The sequence below is a fragment of the Oncorhynchus nerka genome, linkage group LG3 (assembly GCF_034236695.1).
Source record: "Oncorhynchus nerka isolate Pitt River linkage group LG3, Oner_Uvic_2.0, whole genome shotgun sequence".
Lineage (NCBI taxonomy): Eukaryota > Metazoa > Chordata > Actinopteri > Salmoniformes > Salmonidae > Oncorhynchus > Oncorhynchus nerka.
The window spans coordinates 30,515,908-30,535,780 of NC_088398.1; the positions used below are offsets into that span (position 1 = coordinate 30,515,908).

A 19,873-nucleotide genomic window follows, 5' to 3' on the forward strand; every position below is an offset into this window, starting at 1 on the left:
AATGTGCATGTGTCTGCTCAAATGGTCAGAAACAGACTACATGAGGGTGGTAATGAGGGCCCGACGTCCACAGGTGGGGGTTGCAGGACGTTTGGCATTTGCCAGAGAACACCAAGATTTGCAAATTCGCCACTTGCACCCTGTGCTCTTCGCAGATTAAAGCAGGTTCACACTGAGCACGTGACAGACGTGACAGAGTCTGGAGACGCCGTGGAGAACGTTCTGCTGCCTGCAACATCCTCCAGCATGACCGGTTTGGCGGTGGGTCAGTCATGTTGTGGGGTGGCATTTCTTTGGGGGGCCACACAGCCCTCCATGTGCTCGCCAGAGGTAGCCTGACTGCCATTAGGTGCCGAGATGAGATCCTCAGACCCCTTGTGAGACCATATGCTGGTGCGGTTGGTCCTGGGTTCCTCCTAATGCAAAACAATGCTAGACCTCATGTGGCTGGAGTGTGTCAGCAGTTCCTGCAAGAAGAAGGCATTGATGCTATGGACTGGCCCGCCCGTTCCCCAGAACTGAATCCAATTGAGCACATCTGGGACATCATGTCTCGCTCCATCCACCAAGTTGCACCACAGACTGTCCAGGAGTTGTCCTCATCAGGAGCATGCCCAGGCATTGTAGGGAGGTGGAGGCCACACACACTACTGAGCCTCATTTTTACTTGTTTTAAGGACATTACATCAAAGTTGGATCAGCCTGTAGTGTAGTTTTCCACTTTAATTTTGAGTGTGGCTCCAAATCCAGACCTCCATGGGTTGATAAATTTGATTTCCATTGATAATTTTTGTGTGATTTTGTTGTCAGCACATTCAACTATGTAAAGAAAAAAAAATCTATATATAGGGCTCTAGAGTGGCGTAGCGGTCTGAGGCCCTGCATCTCAGTGCTAGAGGCGTCACTACATAACCTGGTTCAATTCCAAGCTGTATCACCACCGTCCGTGATTGGGAGTACCATAGGGGGGCACAGAATTAGCCCAGCGTCGTCCGGACTAGGGTTTGGCCGAAGTAGGCAGTCTTTGTAAATAAGAATTTGTTCTTAACTGACTTGCCTAGTTAAATAAGGCCAGACAAAATTGATTCACTGTTTAACAGAATTCCCCCCCAGAAAAGTGAGGCAATTTTTTATATTTTTCATAATACATTAAGTGGATAAGGAATAACAGTACTTTACCACATTGTCCTAGGCTATATGGACATGAACAATAGGAGAAATATTCGATTTCAGACTGATTTTTAGATTATTTTTTATTATTATTAATACACAAATTAACATTCATAAACATTCACATAGAAATTGCATTCTATTATACATCCTCATGTTAAAACATTTAGAAAATACAAGTAATGTATCATGAATGTATCAGTTCATTAATCTACTTAATTGTATAGCCTAACAAATTCAAGAATGATTGACAAATAATTTTAATCCAATTCAAATGTTGACGCATAATAAAGAGTTCATTACCTGAATGCATCTCCTAGGCGTTAACAACATGTTCATACAAATATGATTAGGCCTCTCAGACTAGGCCTTGTAGAAAGAGGGTGAATCAAGTTAGGTCTGCCAAATGAATGTAGCATTGGAAAAAAATGCATAAATCCATTCTTAGAGTATAACCTATCATCATCATCAACAACAAAATGCTTAAGGTTACCGATCTGGGGATTGGTACTAAAAAATGTCTGCAGCAATGAAGGTCCCCAAGAACATAGTGGCCTCCATCATTCTTAAATGGAAGAAGTTTGGAACCACCAAGAATCTTCCTAGAGCTGGCCGCATTACCAAACTGAGCAATTGGGGGAGAAGGGCCTTGGTCAGGGAGGTGACTAAGAACCCGATGGTCACTGACAGAGCTCCAGAGTTCCTCTGTGGAGATGGGAGAACAACTATCTCTGCAGCACTCCACCAATCAGAACTTTATGGTAGAGTGGCCAGACGGAAGCCACTCCTCGGGGAAAAAAAGCACATGACAGCCCGCTTGGAGATCGCCAAAATGCACCGAAAGGACTCAGAACATGAGAAACAAGATTATTTGGTCTGATGAAACCAAGATTGAGCTATTTGGCCTGAATGCCAAGCGTCACATCTGGAGGAAACCTGGCACCATCCCTACGGTGAAGCATTGTGGTGGCAGATTCATGCTGTGGGAATGTTTTTCAGCGACAGGGACGGGGACGGGGGGTTTAGTCAGGATCGAGGAAAAGATGAACGGAGCAAAGTAGAGAGAGATCTATGATGAAGTCCTGAGTTCTCTGAACCAGGATCTCAGACTGGGGGTGAAGGTTCACCTTCCAACAGGACAATGACCCTAAGCACACAGCCAAGACATCGTAGGAGTGGCTCCGGTACAAGTCTCTGAATGTCATTGAGTGGCTCAGCCAGAGCCTGGACTTGAACACCTCTGGAGAGACTGGAAAATAGCTGTGCAGCAATGCTCCCCATCCAACCTGACAGAGCTTGAGAGGATCTGATGAGAAGAATGAGAGAAACTTCCCAAATACAGGTGTGCCAAGCTTGTAGCGTCATACCCAAGAAGACTTGAGGCTGTAATCACTGGCAAAGGTGCTTCAACAAAGTACTGAGTAAAGGATCTGAATACTTATGGAAATGTGATATTTCAGTTTTTTAAATTAAATAAATTAGCAAACATTTGTTTTGCTTTGTCATTATTGATTGAAGATGGAAGGGAAAATAGTGTTTTAGTACATTTCAGAATACGGCTGTAACGTAACAAATGCTTTCCGAATGCAACGTAAATATGTTTGAAGTGTACGTAAATAGATTATACAAGTGGTTAGGCATTTTGAACTCACAAATGTTTCTTAAAAAGACTAGAATAGAAGTAGTCAATTTCTCTACAACCATGAAAGACTATCATGCATGTTGATGTTAGTTCTGTGTGTGCAGTTGATGTTAGTTCTGTGTGTGCAGTTAAGGGCAGGGTGTGCTACTTTGTTTTGAGACAGCTGCAGCTTTGCTAGGTCTTCCTTTGCTTCACCTGACCATTTAACCGGATGGTAATTGTGGTAAATTTCAAGGATTATCCACACGCATTTCAATGTTCATTGCCTTTTCTTGCAAACTACAAAATAAAGAGGTACAGCCGTGTACAAACGGTAGAAAACGGGAGAGCGATATCCCCAACATGAGGTTAATGCTGTGCAACTCTGGGTGATGACATCACAGCCAGGTAAACACCAGTGTCCATAATAGCCATGCTCCCATGAATAGTAATACTACTATACTTCAGTTAAGTACACCACCTACTCAGTAGGAATTATTTATATAGCGTCCACACCATAACACTACTCTCCCCTTAATGTATTTTTACTCGCAGGGGGATTGAAATTAAGCATACAAGTCAACAACAACAGTGTTTCCTTTTCTTTTCCTCACAATACTTAACTGTAAACAAACAAAGACAAGACATTTTTCTTTCAACTATGTCTGCTTTTCAAAAACACCATGAGTCGCCGAGTCTCAACTACAGCGTCGGTCTGTCAGGAGCCGTGTGACTACGCTGTGATCTGCGCTGTACTCCTGGTGTCCCACGAGACACAGGTGAGACGTGTCCCAGTGGAGCTGGCTCTGAGGGCACAGGAGTGGGTCGGGTGTTTGAAAGAGAGTCCATCACCCTCTGCTGGAGCCACTGAATGCCCCTGTTCCTCATAAACAGTTCCCTGTGGTGTTTGAACTTGTGCACTATCACCCACTTTGGAGCAAGGCTCTGTAGCATTGGTGAAGATATCCGCTTGATCATATCACAGATCCAACACTATTAGAATAGACTCTAGTTGGTTGAGTGATTAACCTGGGTCATGTTACAGTTATTAGTCACAGTACCTCTTGAGCGCTTGGTGCACTTGGTGGCCTATAGCAGCACCCTGAAAGAAGAGGCTTCAGATGAGGCAGGTGAACCTGCAACCACAGCACTTCTACTTCAATTTTGTCATGAGATTCTCTCTGAGCTTTACAGGAATATGGCTCGGAATATATACAGCAACACCTCCCCCGTAGACATTTTATAGATGTTATATCTTTGTATTCCTACTGCTGTATCATCGAAGGTGCTGTAAAAGTGAGTCTCGGAAATGTCTCATACTAAATATTGATATTATCTAAGATTAGCAAATGACTAATTTCATGAACTTTGTTTGAGGCTACATACATAATCAGTGCACGCAACAGAACAGTGTACTGTCTACACTCAGTTTGTTGTTTTTATGAAATAGTTCTCTTTTAAATCATAGCTAAAGTTATTGCTATGGATTCTGAGACGTGGTTAGCCTTTAAGGCTGGGACTTAACCAACAATGCAGTTTAAAAAAAATACCAACACAAAAAAAGTAAGAGATAAGAATAACAAATAATTAAAGAGCAGCAGTAAATAACAATAGCGGGGCTATATACAGGGGGTACCGGTACAAAGTCAATGTAATTGAGGCAATATGTACATGTAGGTAGAGTTATTAAAGTGACTATGCATAGATAAAAACAGAGAGTAGCACCAGCGTAGAAGGGAGAGGGGGAGGGGCAATGCAAATAATAGCCATTTGATTAGCTGTTCAGGAATCTTATGGCTTGCGGGTAGAAGCTGTTTAGAAGCTTCTTGGACCTAGACTTGGCACTACGATACATCTTGCCGTGTGGTAGCAGAGAGAACAGTCTATAACAGGACAGCGGAGTCAATCACCACCTTCCGGAGACACCTGAAACCCCACCTCTTTAAGGAATACCTAGGATAGGATAAAGTAATCGTTCTCCCCCCCCCCCCCTTAAAAGACCTAGATGCACTATTGTAAAGTGGCTGTTCCACTGGATGTCATAAGGTGAAAGCACCAATTTGTAAGTCGCTCTGGATAAGAGCGTCTGCTAAATGACTTAAATGTAAATGTAAATGTATAACTAGGGTGGCTCGAGACTGACCATTTTTTGGGCCTTTCTCTGACACCGCCTGGTATAGAGGTCCTGGATGACAGGAAGCTTGGCCCCAGTTATGTACTGGGCCATACACATTACCCTCTGTAGTGCTTTGCAGTCGGAGGCCGAGCAGTTGCCATACCAGGCAGTGATGCAACAAGTCAGGATGCTCTCGATGGTGCAGCTGTAGAACCTTTTGAGGATCTGAGGACCTATGCCAAATCTTTTCAGTCTCCTGAGGGGGAATAGGTTTTGTCATGCCCTCTTCACTACTGTCTTGGTGTGCTTGGACCATGTTAGTTTGTTGGTTATGTGGACACCAAGGAACTTGAAGCTCTCAACCTGCTCCACTGCAGCCTCGTCGATGAGAATGGGGGAGTGCTCGGTCCTCTTTTTCTGTAGTCCACCATCATCTCCTTTGTCTTGATCACGTTGAGGGAGAGGTTGTTGTCCTGGCACCGCACTGCCAGTTCTCTGACCTCCTCCCTATAGGCCGTCTCATCGTTGTCGGTGATCAGGCCTACCACTGTTGTGTCATCAGCAAACTTAATGATGGTGATGGTATATGCACCACCATCAAGCAGAAAAAGAGGACGAGCACTCCCCCAAGAAATCCTCCGACTGCTCGCTGGGCTGCGAGAAAAGGATAACCTGCTTTCTAAGTACACAACCTTGCTGTAGCGCAGGCAAACCAAATCTCAGTTATAAATGCCTCCTATAGCAAAGCTGTTGAGTCGGGTGGAGTTGATCTGCCCCAATCCAACGGACAGATGTTAAGCTCAACTCTGCAGCTCATGTGAGACTGGACACTCGCAAGGCATAGGAGATAGGTAAGGCAGTCTGGCCACCCTTCATCTATCCGAGAAGATCTAATCCAGCTATCAAAGTTTTGGCCCACTTGAGACGGACCTACCAGCCCCGGGAATCAGCACGGATCCTGGGAGTATACCACCAGCCGGTGGCCGCCTAGTGGCACCCTTCCCCCATGGCCACCACAGTTCAGGAGGTTGCTGACTCAAGACAGAAGGGTCTTGGGCCATCTTCAACCTTCCTGGTGTTTCCGACGCCATCAGAATTTCGTGATTACGATCTTGTCTCATCGCTGCAACTCCCCAACGGGCTCGGGACAGGCGAAAGTTGAGTGATGAGTCCTCCGAGGCATGACCTGCCAAACTGCGCTTCTTAACACCTGCTCGCTAATCCCGGAAGCCAGCTGTACCAATGTGTCGGAGGAAACACTGTTCAACTGACGACGAGGTCAGCCTACAGGCACCCGGCTTGCCACAAGGAGTTGCTAGAGCACGATGAGCCAAGTAAAGCTCCCCCTGTCAAACCCTCGCCTAACCCGGACGGTGATTTCAATATTCATGTTGACAAAGAGACTGACCTCAAGGCCACTGAATTTATAAATCTTTTGAGCTCTGTGGACTTTATCCAACAAGTGACCTGGCCCACCCATAACCGTGGCCATACTCTGGACCTGGTTATTACCAAAGGGGTTTTCTATTGACATATCCTCTATTGTTGATGTTGCTTTATCTGATCACCACAGTGGATTTCACTACCTTGTTGCCCATAGCTCAGGGTAATAATGAACGCATTATTAAGAAATGCTATCTTACCTCTGAAGTTGCTACAGATTTTTTTTAAATTCACTGTATCACAATTCCAGTGGGTCAGACGTTCACATACACTAAGTTGACTGTGCCATTAAACAGCATGGCTTTTACAAGCTTCTGATAAGCTAATTGACATTATTTGAGTCAATTGGAGGTGTACCTTTTGATGTATTTCAAGGCCCACCTTCAAACTCAGTGCCTTTTTGCTTGACATCATGAGAAAAATTAAAAGAAATCAGCCAAGACCTCAGAAAAAGAATTGTAGGCCTCCACAAGTCTGGTTCATCCTTGGGAACAATTTCCAAATGCCTGAAGGTACCACGTTCATCTGTACAAACAATAGTACGCAAGTATAAACATCGTGGGACCACGCAGCCATTATACCACTCAGGAAGGAGACGGGTTCTGTCTTCTAGAGATGAACGTACTTTGGTGCGAAAAGAACAAATCAATCCCGAAACTACAGCAAAGGACCTTGTGAAGATGCTGAATGAAACAGATACAAAAGTATCTATGTCCACAGTAAATCAAGTCCTATATCGACATAACCTGAAAGGCCGCTCAGCAAGGAAGAAGCCACTGCTCCAAAACTGCCATAAAAAAGCCAGGCTACGGTTTGCAACTGCACATGGGGACAAAGATTGTACTTTTTGGAGAAATGTCCTCTGGTCTAACGAAACAAAAATAGAACTGTTTGGCCATAATGACCATCGTTATGTTCTGAGGAAAAAGGAGGAGGCTTGCAAGCCGAATAACACCATCCTAACCGTGAAGCACGGGGTTGGCAGCATCATGTTGTGGGGGTGCTTTGCTGCAGGAGGGTTTGGTGCACTTCACAAAATAAATGGCATCATGAGGAAGTAAAATTATGCGGATATATTGAAGCAACATCTTAATACATCAGTCAGGAAGTTAAACCTTGGTTGCAAATGGGTCTTCCAAATGGACAATGACCCCAAGCATACTTCCAAAGTTGTGGCAAATGGCTTAAGGACAACAAAGTCAAGGTATTGGAGTGGCCATCACAAAGCCCTGACCTCAATCCTATAGAATATATGTGGGCAGAACTGAGAAGGTGTGTGCGAGCAAGGAGGCCTACAAACCTGACTCAGTTACACCAGCTCTGTCAGGAGGAATGGGCCAAAATTCACCCAACTTATTGTGGGAAGCTTGTGGTAGGCTACACGAAACGTTTGAGTCAAACTATTTAAAGGCAATTCTACCAAATATTAATTGAGTGTAAGTAAACTTCTGACCCACTGGGAATGTGATGAAAGAAATAAAAGCTGAAAGAAATAATTAAATCTGCTATTATTCTGACATTTCACTTTCTTAAAATAAAGTGGTGATCCTAACTGACCCTAAGACAGGGACTTTTTACTAGGATTAAATGTCAGGAATTGTGAAAAACTGAGTTTAAATGTATTTGGCTAAGCTGTATGTAAACTTCTGACTTCCACTGTATGTTACCCTTTGGCAGCGTTATCAGAAAGCATGGCATTGATTTTCACTGCTACCTAGACGATACACAGGTTTACATTTCTGTATCACCAGAGCCATTTCTGACTCATCCAGGATTGTAATTATACAAGCAGGCTTGACTACGTTAATGCTCTCCTGTCTGGTCTAACCAAGAAAGCCATTGGTTAACTGCAAAACATACAGAATGCTACACACATTACACTGGTTTCAAAGTCTCTGCACTGGCTGCCTGTGCATTTTAGAATAGATTTTAAGATTATTCTAATTGGTTTTTAAATCATCCCACAATTGTGCACCCCAATACATATCAGTCATGCTTTTGAGTTATGTACCCAGTAGGTAGCTCAGGTCCTCTGGCACTGGCATTTTAGCTATCCCAAAGCCTAGGACCAAGAGGCATGGAAAGGTAGCCCTTAGTTACTATGCTCCCAGCCTCTGGAATAGCCTGCCAGAGAATCTGATGGGGGCTGAAACTGTGGACACATTTAAAAGAGACACCTTTTTAGCTTTGCTTTTACTTAGGGTACTTTTTTTATTTTTTATTATTCAGTTTGCTGGTTTTTCTTGTTATTCTTTTGCTTTTTTATCCTCTTATGTTGTTTGTGTAGTATATATATATATATATATATAAAACCCTTTCCTGGGTAGCTTATATAAAACTGAAATCATTATAATACGCTGTATTTCTAATCATTGCATTTCTCACAATAACAAATTCTATTTCTGATTTTATTGCAGATAATGTTCAGCAGATGCCTTATCTGGTTAAGTTCAGCTGCAGCAGGGTGACACTTCTGCATAGATGTCTTGCTGGACTGTTGGTCTCTTCTGACTAGGGTGTTTTCCTGTTAGCATGGGTGGGTAGTGAGGTAAGGGATGCTGTCCACTCTGGAAGGGGCCCAATGGTGCGGGCTGGTGTTGGCCTCTCTGGATGGGGCCCGATTGTGTAGGGTGAAGTGGTGCTGGTCTCTCTGGGTGGCTGATGGTCATGATCTTGGAGCATGTATGGCAGAGTTCCTCTTATTTTGTTTTTTGCTTTGTCCCAGAGCAGTTTCTTTCAGTTTCCTAGCAAAGATGTTGACACCTGTTTTTTTCAAGTGTACTAGGTCATACATCAGCTGGGGGTGAATATCTAAGGGATTGTTCTTTAGGGAAACATTGTCCAAGAGAGCTCAGCTTTGTTGCTCGGAATAATGTGGAAGGGCACATCTCCATGTGGCAACAGGGTGGACATAGTAATTTTGGCTGACACATGCTGCATTGCAGGAGGTACATGTCCTTGCATTGCCATCAAATCATTGATAAATCATGTTAAAATGCAAGAGTCATGGATTTACAAAGGCCTACAATACTATTTGGCCTGTAATGTGAAATCACGTCAGATGGCTTGTTGTGTGCGATCGATTACATTAAGGTAGGATACGCTATGCATTTGTCATAATTTAATGATTATCTGAGTGCCTCAATTTTTGCCCACCTAAATTTTTTTGCTGGCCCTGCCACCAATAGATTTCTGTCTACACCACTGGTTCACGGAGTGACCTTCAGATGCATGACCATAGGAATCAAGAGAACGAGAGAGAGTGACGGGATACCACATTACACATCTGTCCTGTCCAATACCTGCCTTTTATGCTGCTCCAGTGAAAATGCCACTTCTCGTTTTTCAAGCTTTGGACAAGTAGCCTAGGTTGGATATATGCTAACCTACTTTGCTGTACCATATTTTATTGCCAAACATAATGTCCATACATGACTCGCGAATTGAACGATGTTTGATGGTTAACACGATATGGCCATGTTTATACATGGATAACGTAGCCTACAATTGACATCGCATGAAAAGTACGCGCTGGTAGATTAAATAGAAGCAGGCCGGCGGTGGTGAGTATTTAATCAGTGCCGCTTGAGCCCGTTTCAGCCGAGGAGTCCGCAGGCCTTGGTCATCCCCTCTTAAATATCAGAGCTGTCAAACGTTTCCTAGCAACAAGGCAGCGGATCGTTCGGCCGAGAGAGAAAAAAAACACGGGGTATTTGGGATAAACCCCGGTCTCACCAAAGTGTCCTGACCGCATAAACCTAGTCTCCGAATTGAACCCAAAACATATTTCCCGGTATAAATATGCACTTCTCGCATTTAATAACCACCCAAACCACGTATGCAGTAAGATTCTCCTGATGATGCACACCCAACGAGCTTACGCACCTCATACGACTGTTCTCTGGCCCTGTCCCCTCAGCGGTTCCGTTTTGTTGACAATCTGTTTTCTCCCATTTGATATCCGTTCGTGTTGCATTTGTGGTGAGCAGTTGAAACGAGTGCTGGTAAACAAGTTGGTCTGCGGTTTTACAGTCAGTTGTCTTGGACACTTGAGATGGTTACATTGTATTAGCTAAATTGTCACATTCAAACCCCTCCTCTTGATGTGGTCACATGCATTCGGTCATGTGGTATACAGCGCCATCAAGTGGTGGAATTGCTGTATGAGTACGTCTAGTAGGTTATGGGGCTTAGCCGTTATATTTTATAGGCTAGTGATAGTCTATGGGCCCAATCGAGAAATGGTCCCAGTTTGTGCTCTTGATTTGAATCGATTTTTAAATTTGATTTTACCATTTAAAATACATGAAAATGTTAAAACAGCCATTTACATATACCTACAGTGGTGATGATTATATACACACAAAAAAGTAAATACTTCAAATCAAATTGTATTTGTCAAATGTGCCGAATACAACAGGTATAGTAGACCTTACCGTGGAATGCCCATTACAAGCCCTTAACCAACAATGCAGTTCAAGAAATAGAGTTAAGAAAATATTTACTAAATAAACAAAAGGTTTTTTTTAAAATAAGAAAATGACATAACAGTAAGGAGGCTATGTACAGGGGGTACAGGTACCGAGTCAATGTGCGGGGAACAGGTTAGTCGAGTTGTTTCCATTGTGGTCCTCTAGCCTACTCTGTTGTCATTGTGAAGCTAAACATTCCATAAAGAGTTGGCAATAGAGCAGAAACAGACTGGAAACCAGGCTAAGAAATGGGGCCTATCGAAATTGGTAAGTCTTTATGTCCAATACAACATTCACTGCAGTGTGTTTGAATAGTAAGGCCTATGCTAATTACCAGTTTATTTAGTCTCCAAAATAATGTCAACCCATTTACTTATTTAGCCTAGAACTCTGTGTTTGGAGAATGAGCTGACAGCCCAACCTAGAACTGGCCCCCTGGCCAAACTGAGAAATTGGGGGAGAAGGGCCTTGGTCAGGGAGGTAACCAAGAACCTGATGGTCACTCTGACAGAGTTCCGAAGCTCCTCTGTGGAGTTGGAAGAACCTTCCAGAAGGACAACCATCTCTGCAGCACTCCACCAATCAGGCCTTTATGGTAGAGTAGCCAGACGGAAGCCACCCTCAGTAAAAGGCACATGAAAGCCTGCTTGGAGTTTGCCAAAAGGCACCTATTGGACTCTCAGACTATGAGAAACAAGATTCCCTGGTCTGATGAAACCAAGATTGAACTCTTTGGCCTGAATGCCAAGCGTCACGTCCAGAGAAAACCAGGCACCGCTCATCACCTGGCCAATACCATTCCTACGGTGAAGCACGGTGGTGGCAGCTGGGAGACTAGTCAGGATCGAGGGAAAAATGAACAGAGCAAAGTACAGAGAGATCATTGATTAAAACCTTTCCAGAGCGCTCAAGACCTCAGAGAGGGGGGGGGGGGGGGGACAACGACCCTAAGCACAAAACCAAGACAATGCAGGATTGGCTTTGGCTTTGGGACAAGTCTCTGAATGTCCTTGAGTGGCCCAGCCAGAGCCTGGACTTGAACCCGATTGGACATCTCTGGAGAGACCTGAAAATAGCTGTGCAGCGACGCTCCCCATCCAACCTGACAGAGCTTGAGAGGATCTTCAGAGAAGAATGAGAGAAACTCCCCAAATACAGGTGTGCCAAGCTTGAAGAGTCATACCGAAGAAGAGTCGAGGCTGTAATCACTGGCAAAGGTGCTTCAACAAAGTAAACTGATATCAGTTTTTTTTATATTAATACATTTGCAAAAATGTCTAAAAAACTGTTTTTGCTTTGTCATTATGGGGTGTTGTGTGTAGATTGATGAGGGGAAAACTATTTAATCCATTTTAAAATAAGGCTGTAATTTAACAAAATATGGGAAAAGTCAAGGGGTCTGAATACTTTTAGAATGCACTGTAGCTAGGCTAGCTAGCTAGAATATTTATAGCTAAAAAATAATAAGGATCCACAGCAGGGCAAATATGAACTCCCTATGGAGAGACCCCAGCCAATGTAAGTTAGTCTTTCGAATAATTTAGCTAGCTAGTTCCTGAACATTAACACCTTATTCTTCATCTGGTGTGGAATTGTTTTACTGACTCTGTCTCTGCATTATCCACAGGGTAAATGTCAATTTGTGAGTCTGGACACAGGAAGTTAAGGAATCTGCATTGTAAGTGTCACACCCTGACCATAGTTTGCTTTGTATGTTTCTATGTTTTGTTTGGTCAGAGTGTGATCTGAGTGGGCATTCTATGTTGGATGTCTAGTTTGTCTGTTTCTGTGTTTGGGCCTGATATGGTTCTCAATCAGAGGCAGGTGTTAGTCATTGTCTTTGTTTTGGGTTTTGTGGGTGGTTGTTTCCTGTGTTAGTGCCACACGGGACTGGTTTCACTTTGTTACTTTGGTTATGCGTTCAGGTTTTCTCATTAAAAACCATGGACAATTACCGCGCTGCATTTTGGTCCTCTTCTCCTTCACAGGAAGAAACCCGTGACAGTAAGTATAAATTTGATGTTCATGATTATTTGTCACGACCTGATTAGGTTAGGCTACCTGATTTGGTCGGTGTGCATTGTAGCTTTACCCTAACCTAATTAACATAACCTGCCACTTTCCATTGCATTTTAAATGCATTTAATTACATTTCTTGTACATACAGTTGAAGTCGGAAGTTTACATACACCTTAGCCAAATACATTTAAACTCAGTTTTTCACAATTCCTGACATTTAATCCTGGTAAAAATTCCCTGTCTTAGGTCAGATCGGATCATCACTTTATTTTAAGAATGTGAAATGTCAGAATAATAGTAGAGAAGGATTTACTTCAGCTTTTATTTCTTTCATCACATTCCCGGTGGGTCAGTTTACATACACTCAATTAGTAGTTGGTAGCATTGCCTTAAACAATTTAAACTTGGGTCAAACATTACAGGTAGCCTTCCAGAAGCTTGCTGAGCAGGCCTTTCAGGTTATGTCGATATAGGACTCATTTTACTGTGGATATAGATACTTTTGCAACATGGTAGCAGCACAAAACATGGTACAAACATTAACATATTAACATTAGCCAGAACTGTCAGTAAGAGTGCCCATGATTGAGTCTTTCATGTTAGCACATGTTGTATACAAAAATACAGTTAAACATCACACAATGTATAAACCTATTACAGTTGGAGCAGGCCAACCCTGTTGGAGATCTGCTGGGTGTGCAGGGTTCTGTTTCAGACCAGCTATAACACACCTGATTCAATTAATCAAACCTAATGAGTTTATAATCAAGTGTGCTATTGCTGGGGTGGAACAGAAGTCTGCTCCTTATTGTCCCTAGAATTTCTAAGCAAACAGTTGGAGGCAGAGCTTTCTCCTATAGAGCTACATTTTTATGGAATGGTCTGCCTATCAATGTGAGACTCATTGTCCTGTTAGGGTGCGAAGGTGAAAGGCAAGGCACTGGAGTGACAAACCACCCTTGCTGTCTCTGGCTGGCTGGTGCCCCTCTCTCCACTGGGATTCTCTGCCTCTGACCCAATTACAGGGCATAGTCACTGGCTTACTAGTACTCTTCCATGCCGTCCCTAGGAGGGGTGCGTCACTTCAGTGGGTTGAGTCACTGATGTGATCTTCCTGTCTGGTATTGCGACCCATTGGGCTCGTGCGGTGGAGGAGATCTTCGTGGGCTATTCTCAACCTCGTCTCAGGTAGTAAATTGGTGGTCTGTTGATATCACTCTAGTGGTATGGAGGCTGTGCTTTGGCAAAGTGGGTGGGGTTATATCATGCCTAGTTGGCACTTTCCGGGGTTATCGTTGGATAGCGCCACAGTGTCCCCCTCCCACCGTCTCAGCCACCAGTATCTATTCTGCAATAGTTTGTGCTGGGGGGCTAGAGTCAGTCTGTTATCTGGTGTAATTCTCCTGTCTTATCTGGTGTCCTGTGTAAATTTAAGTATGCTCCCTTGAATTCTCTCTCCCTCCACTCCCGGAGGTCCTGAGCCCTAGGACCAAGCCTCATGAATACCTGACCTGATGACTCCTGGCTGTCCCCAGTCCACCCGTTTGTGCTGCTGCTCCAGTTTCAATTGTCTGCCTGCGGCTATGGAACCCTGACCTGTTCTCCGGACGTGCTACCTTGTCCCTGACCTGCTGTTTTCGGCTCGCTCTCTCTCTCTCTCTCTCTCTCTCTCTCTCTACCGTACCTGCTGTCTCGACCATCTTTAATGCTCAGCTATGAAAAGCCAACTGAGGTACTGACCTGTTGCATCCTCTACAACTACTGTGATTATTAATTGACCCTGCTGGTCATCTATTAATCTTCTGAACATATTGAAGAATAATCTGGAATTAATGGCTATGTACTCTTTTAATCTCTACCCGGCACAGCCAGAAGACTGGCCATCCCTCAGAGCCTGGTTCCTCTCTAGGCTTCTTCCTAGGTTCCTGTCTTTCTAGGGAGTTTTTCCTAGCCACCGTGTTTCTACATTTGCATTGCTTGCTGTTTGGGTTTTAGGCTGGGATTCTGTATAGCACGTTGTGACATCTACTGATGTGAACAAGAATTTGTTCTTAACTGACTTGCCTAGTTAATTAAAGGTTAAATAAAAAAATAAAAAATAATAAATGGCTTTATAAATAAATTTGACTGATTGCTCACCCAGTAGATCAGGCATCAGTAGCGCAAGGTTGGCCACTGCTGGTATGGAGTTTTTTTTTGTTCACCTAAAATGATGCTTTAGTAATACTAGCCTTACTTACTACACAGATTTACATGCACTACCATTCAAACGTTTAGGGTCACTTAGAACGGGGTACACCCACACCATTCTGTTGGATTGGAGCGAGCGGTCGCATTCGCACTTCGGCCGCAGGTTGTATAACTTTTCATTACATTTCATTACATTTCACTATAGTACAACGGTTTGATTTGTCTAATCTTAGCAATTTCTTCTTAGCTAGCTACATAGCCGTCTTTGTATCAAAGATAATTGCGTAATTATCGTATTTCGTCGTCCTAACGCAGTCTACACTGCTATCTGCCCAGCAGCTAGCCAGCTAGCTAACGTCCACCGTCTATCGAATAGCAGCACTAAAAACTATTACACTCAACTGAATGACCTGATTAGTGTAGTGTTAGCTAGCTACATAGTTGTCTTTGCTGTCTTCGTATCCAAGATAATTGTGTAGTCTTAGAGTGATTATCTTAATTTACCGAGGTTAGCTAGCCAGCTATTTGTCGTCCTTAACGTAGGAGACACTGCTAGCTAGCCAACAGCTAGCCAACGTCCACCGACTTGAACTTCCTCACTCAACAACCCGGTCGCATTCCGCTTCGCTCCACAGGTAGTATCACATTTTCATTTCATTTCATTACAGTACAACTGTTTGATTTGTTTGATCGTAGCTAGCTACATAGCTAGCTACATAGCCGTCTTTGTATCAAAGATAATTGTGTAGTCTAGAGCGATTTTCTAGGTTAGCTAGCCAGCTATTGTCGTTCTTTTAACGCAACGTAACGTAATCAACACTGCTAGCTAGCCCCCGAATAGCAGCACTGTCGAAACTATCACACCCAACGGAACGACTTGATTAGTGTAGTGTCAACAACGCAGCCACTGCCAGCTAGCCTACAAAGTCAACAACGCAGCCACTGCCAGCTAGCCTACTTCAGCAGTACTGTATCATTTTAATCATTTTAGTCAATAAGATTCTTGCTACGTAAAGCTTTTAACTTTCTGAACATTCGAGATGTGTAGTCCACTTGTCATTCCAATCTCCTTTGCATTAGCGTAGCCTCTTCTGTAGCCTGTCAACTATGTGTCTGTCTATCCCTGTTCTCTCCTCTCTGCACAGACCATACAAACGCTCCACACCGCGTGGCTGCGGCCACCTAATCTGGTGGTCCCAGCGCGCACGACCACGTGGAGTTCCAGGTCTCCGGTAGCCTCTGGAACTGCCGATCTGCGGCCAACAAGGCAGAGTTCATCTCAGCCTACGCCTCCCTCCAGTCCCTCGACTTCTTGGCACTGACGGAAACATGGATCACCACAGATAACACTGCTACTCCTACTGCTCTCTCTTCGTCCGCCCACGTGTTCTCGCACACCCGAGCTTCTGGTCAGCGGGGTGGTGGCACCGGGATCCTCATCTCTCCCAAGTGGTCATTCTCTCTTTCCCCCTTACCCATCTGTCTATCGCCTCCTTTGAATTCCATGCTGTCACAGTTACCAGCCCTTTCAAGCTTAACATCCTTATCATTTATCGCCCTCCAGGTTCCCTCGGAGAGTTCATCAATGAGCTTGATGCCTTGATAAGCTCCTTTCCTGAGGACGGCTCACCTCTCACAGTTCTGGGCGACTTTAACCTCCCCCGTCTACCTTTGACTCATTCCTCTCTGCCTCCTTCTTTCCACTCCTCTCCTCTTTTGACCTCACCCTCTCACCTTCCCCCCCTACTCACAAGGCAGGCAATACGCTCGACCTCATCTTTACTAGATGCTGTTCTTCCACTAACCTCATTGCAACTCCCCTCCAAGTCTCCGACCACTACCTTGTATCCTTTTCCCTCTCGCTCTCATCCAACACTTCCCACACTGCCCCTACTCGGATGTTATCGCGCCGTCCCAACCTTCGCTCTCTCTCCCCCGCTACTCTCTCCTCTTCCATCCTATCATCTCTTCCCTCTGCTCAAACCTTCTCCAACCTATCTCCTGATTCTGCCTCCTCAACCCTCCTCTCCTCCCTTTCTGCATCCTTTGACTCTCTATGTCCCCTATCCTCCAGGCCGGCTCGGTCCTCCCCTCCCGCTCCGTGGCTCGACGACTCATTGCGAGCTCACAGAACAGGGCTCCGGGCAGCCGGCGGAAATGGAGGAAAACTCGCCTCCCTGCGGACCTGGCATCCTTTCACTCCCTCCTCTCTACATTTTCCTCTTCTGTCTCTGCTGCTAAAGCCACTTTCTACCACTCTAAATTCCAAGCATCTGCCTCTAACCCTAGGAAGCTCTTTGCCACCTTCTCCTCCCTCCTGAATCCTCCCCCCTCCTCCCTCTCTGCAGATGACTTCGTCAACCATTTTGAAAAGAAGGTCGACGACATCCGATCCTCGTTTGCTAAGTCAAACGACACCGCTGGTTCTGCTCACTGCCCTACCCTGTGCTCTGACCTCTTTCTCCCCTCTCTCTCCAGATGAAATCTCGCGTCTTGTGACGGCCGGCCGCCCAACAACCTGCCCGCTTGACCCTATCCCCTCCTTTCTTCTCCAGACCATTTCCGGAGACCTTCTCCCTTACCTCACCTCGCTCATCAACTCATCCCTGACCGCTGGCTAAATCCCTTCCGTCTTCAAGAGAGCGAGAGTTGCACCCCTTCTGAAAAAACCTACACTCGATCCCTCCGATGTCAACAACTACAGACCAGTATCCCTTCTTTCTTTTCTCTCAAACTCTTGAACGTGCCGTCCTTGGCCAGCTCTCCCGCTATCTCTCTCAGAATGACCTTCTTGATCCAAATCAGTCAGGTTTCAAGACTAGTCATTCAACTGAGACTGCTCTTCTCTGTATCACGGAGGCGCTCCGCACTGCTAAAGCTAACTCTCTCTCCTCTGCTCTCATCCTTCTAGACCTATCGGCTGCCTTCGATACTGTGAACCATCAGATCCTCCTCTCCACCCTCTCCGAGTTGGGCATCTCCGGCGCGGCCCACGCTTGGATTGCGTCCTACCTGACAGGTCGCTCCTACCAGGTGGCGTGGCGAGAATCTGTCTCCTCACCACGTGCTCTCACCACTGGTGTCCCCCAGGGCTCTGTTCTAGGCCCTCTCCTATTCTCGCTATACACCAAGTCACTTGGCTCTGTCATAACCTCACATGGTCTCTCCTATCATTGCTATGCAGACGACACACAATTAATCTTCTCCTTTCCCCCTTCTGACGACCAGGTGGCGAATCGCATCTCTGCATGTCTGGCAGACATATCAGTGTGGATGACGGATCATCACCTCAAGCTGAACCTCGGCAAGACGGAGCTGCTCTTCCTCCCGGGAAGGACTGCCCGTTCCATGATCTCGCCATCACGGTTGACAACTCCATTGTGTCCTCCTCCCAGAGCGCTAAGAACCTTGGCGTGATCCTGGACAACACCCTGTCGTTCTCAAATAACATCAAGGCGGTGGCCCGTTCCTGTAGGTTCATGCTCTACAACATCCCAGAGTACGACCCTGCCTCACACAGGAAGCGGCGCAGGTCCTAATCCAGGCACTTGTCATCTCCCGTCTGGATTACTGCAACTCGCTGTTGGCTGGGCTCCCTGCCTGTGCCATTAAACCCCTACAGCTCATCCAGAACGCCGCAGCCCGTCTGGTGTTCAACCTTCCCAAGTTCTCTCACGTCACCCCGCTCCTCCGCTCTCTCCACTGGCTTCCAGTTGAAGCTCGCATCCGCTACAAGACCATGGTGCTTGCCTACGGAGCTGTGAGGGGAACGGCACCTCAGTACCTCCCAGGCTCTGATCAGGCCCTACACCCAAACAAGGGCACTGCGTTCATCCACCTCTGGCCTACTCGCCTCCCTACCACTGAGGAAGTACAGTTCCCGCTCAGCCCAGTCAAAACTGTTCGCTGCTCTGGCCCCCCAATGGTGGAACAAACTCCCTCACGACGCCAGGACAGCGGAGTCAATCACCACCTTCCGGAGACACCTGAAACCCCACCTCTTTAAGGAATACCTAGGATAGGATAAAGTAATCCTCCCCCCCCCCCCCCCCCCTTAAAAGATTTAGATGCAAAGTGGCAGTTCCACTGGATGTCATAAAGTGAACGCACCAATTTGTAAGTCGCTCTGGATAAGAGCGTCTGCTAAATGACTTAAATGTAAATGTCTATCAAGGATCCCTCCAGAACTGTGTCATTATGCACACCTGGTCCCCATTCCCACTGAATGTATTTGTATAAATGCCCTTTGTTTCACCATTGGGTTGTCGATTTATTGTTCCAATGCCCGTTGGTTGTGTGAGTACCGGTGTTTTGGCTTTCGTGCCACGTGTATTGCGCAGATGATTACGGGTCTCGTTGAGGGAGAGAATCTCCTAATCCCCAAAAATGGGAGAATTAAACAATATTTCTATTTTTGAGAATGTGGGACCGGTCCGTGGACACTTAAGGGACAGTCATGTCGAGTGTGTTTAATTTGGTGATCATGAAGGACAGGAAACACACAACTATATCTCTTAATGTGTATATTTCCCAGCTGTCAGGTGTTTCCTCCAGCATGTTCACAAGGTCCTTTGATGTTGTTCTGGGATTGATTTACACTTTTCGCACCAAAGTACGTTCATCTCTAGGAGACAGAACGCATCTCCTTCCTAAGCGTTATGACGGCTGCATCGTCCCATGGTGTTTATACTTGCATACTATTGTTTGTACAAATGAACGTGGTACCTTCAGGCATTTGGAAATTGCTCCCAAGGATGAACCAGAGTTGTGGAGGTCTACAATTTTTTTTTAATTATTATTATTATTATTTTTTAAATCTGAGGTCTTGGCTGATTTCTTTTG

At 45.1% G+C, this 19,873-nt stretch overlaps 1 protein-coding gene across 3 annotated transcripts in view; it reads right to left on the bottom strand.

The window, feature by feature from the left end:
• Positions 1–19,873, bottom strand: part of klhl32 (kelch-like family member 32) — a 53,408-nt gene that overhangs the window by 31,801 nt on the left and 1,734 nt on the right. For 2 of the 3 annotated variants that reach the window (XM_029629463.2, XM_029629480.2), the window contains exon 1: positions 10,236–10,441. The exons of the other annotated variant lie outside the window; for it this stretch is intronic. The gene's annotated coding sequence lies outside the window, so the exon portion shown is untranslated. Of the gene's footprint in view, positions 1–10,235; positions 10,442–19,873 lie in introns of those variants that run through there. 3 annotated transcript variants of the gene reach the window in all.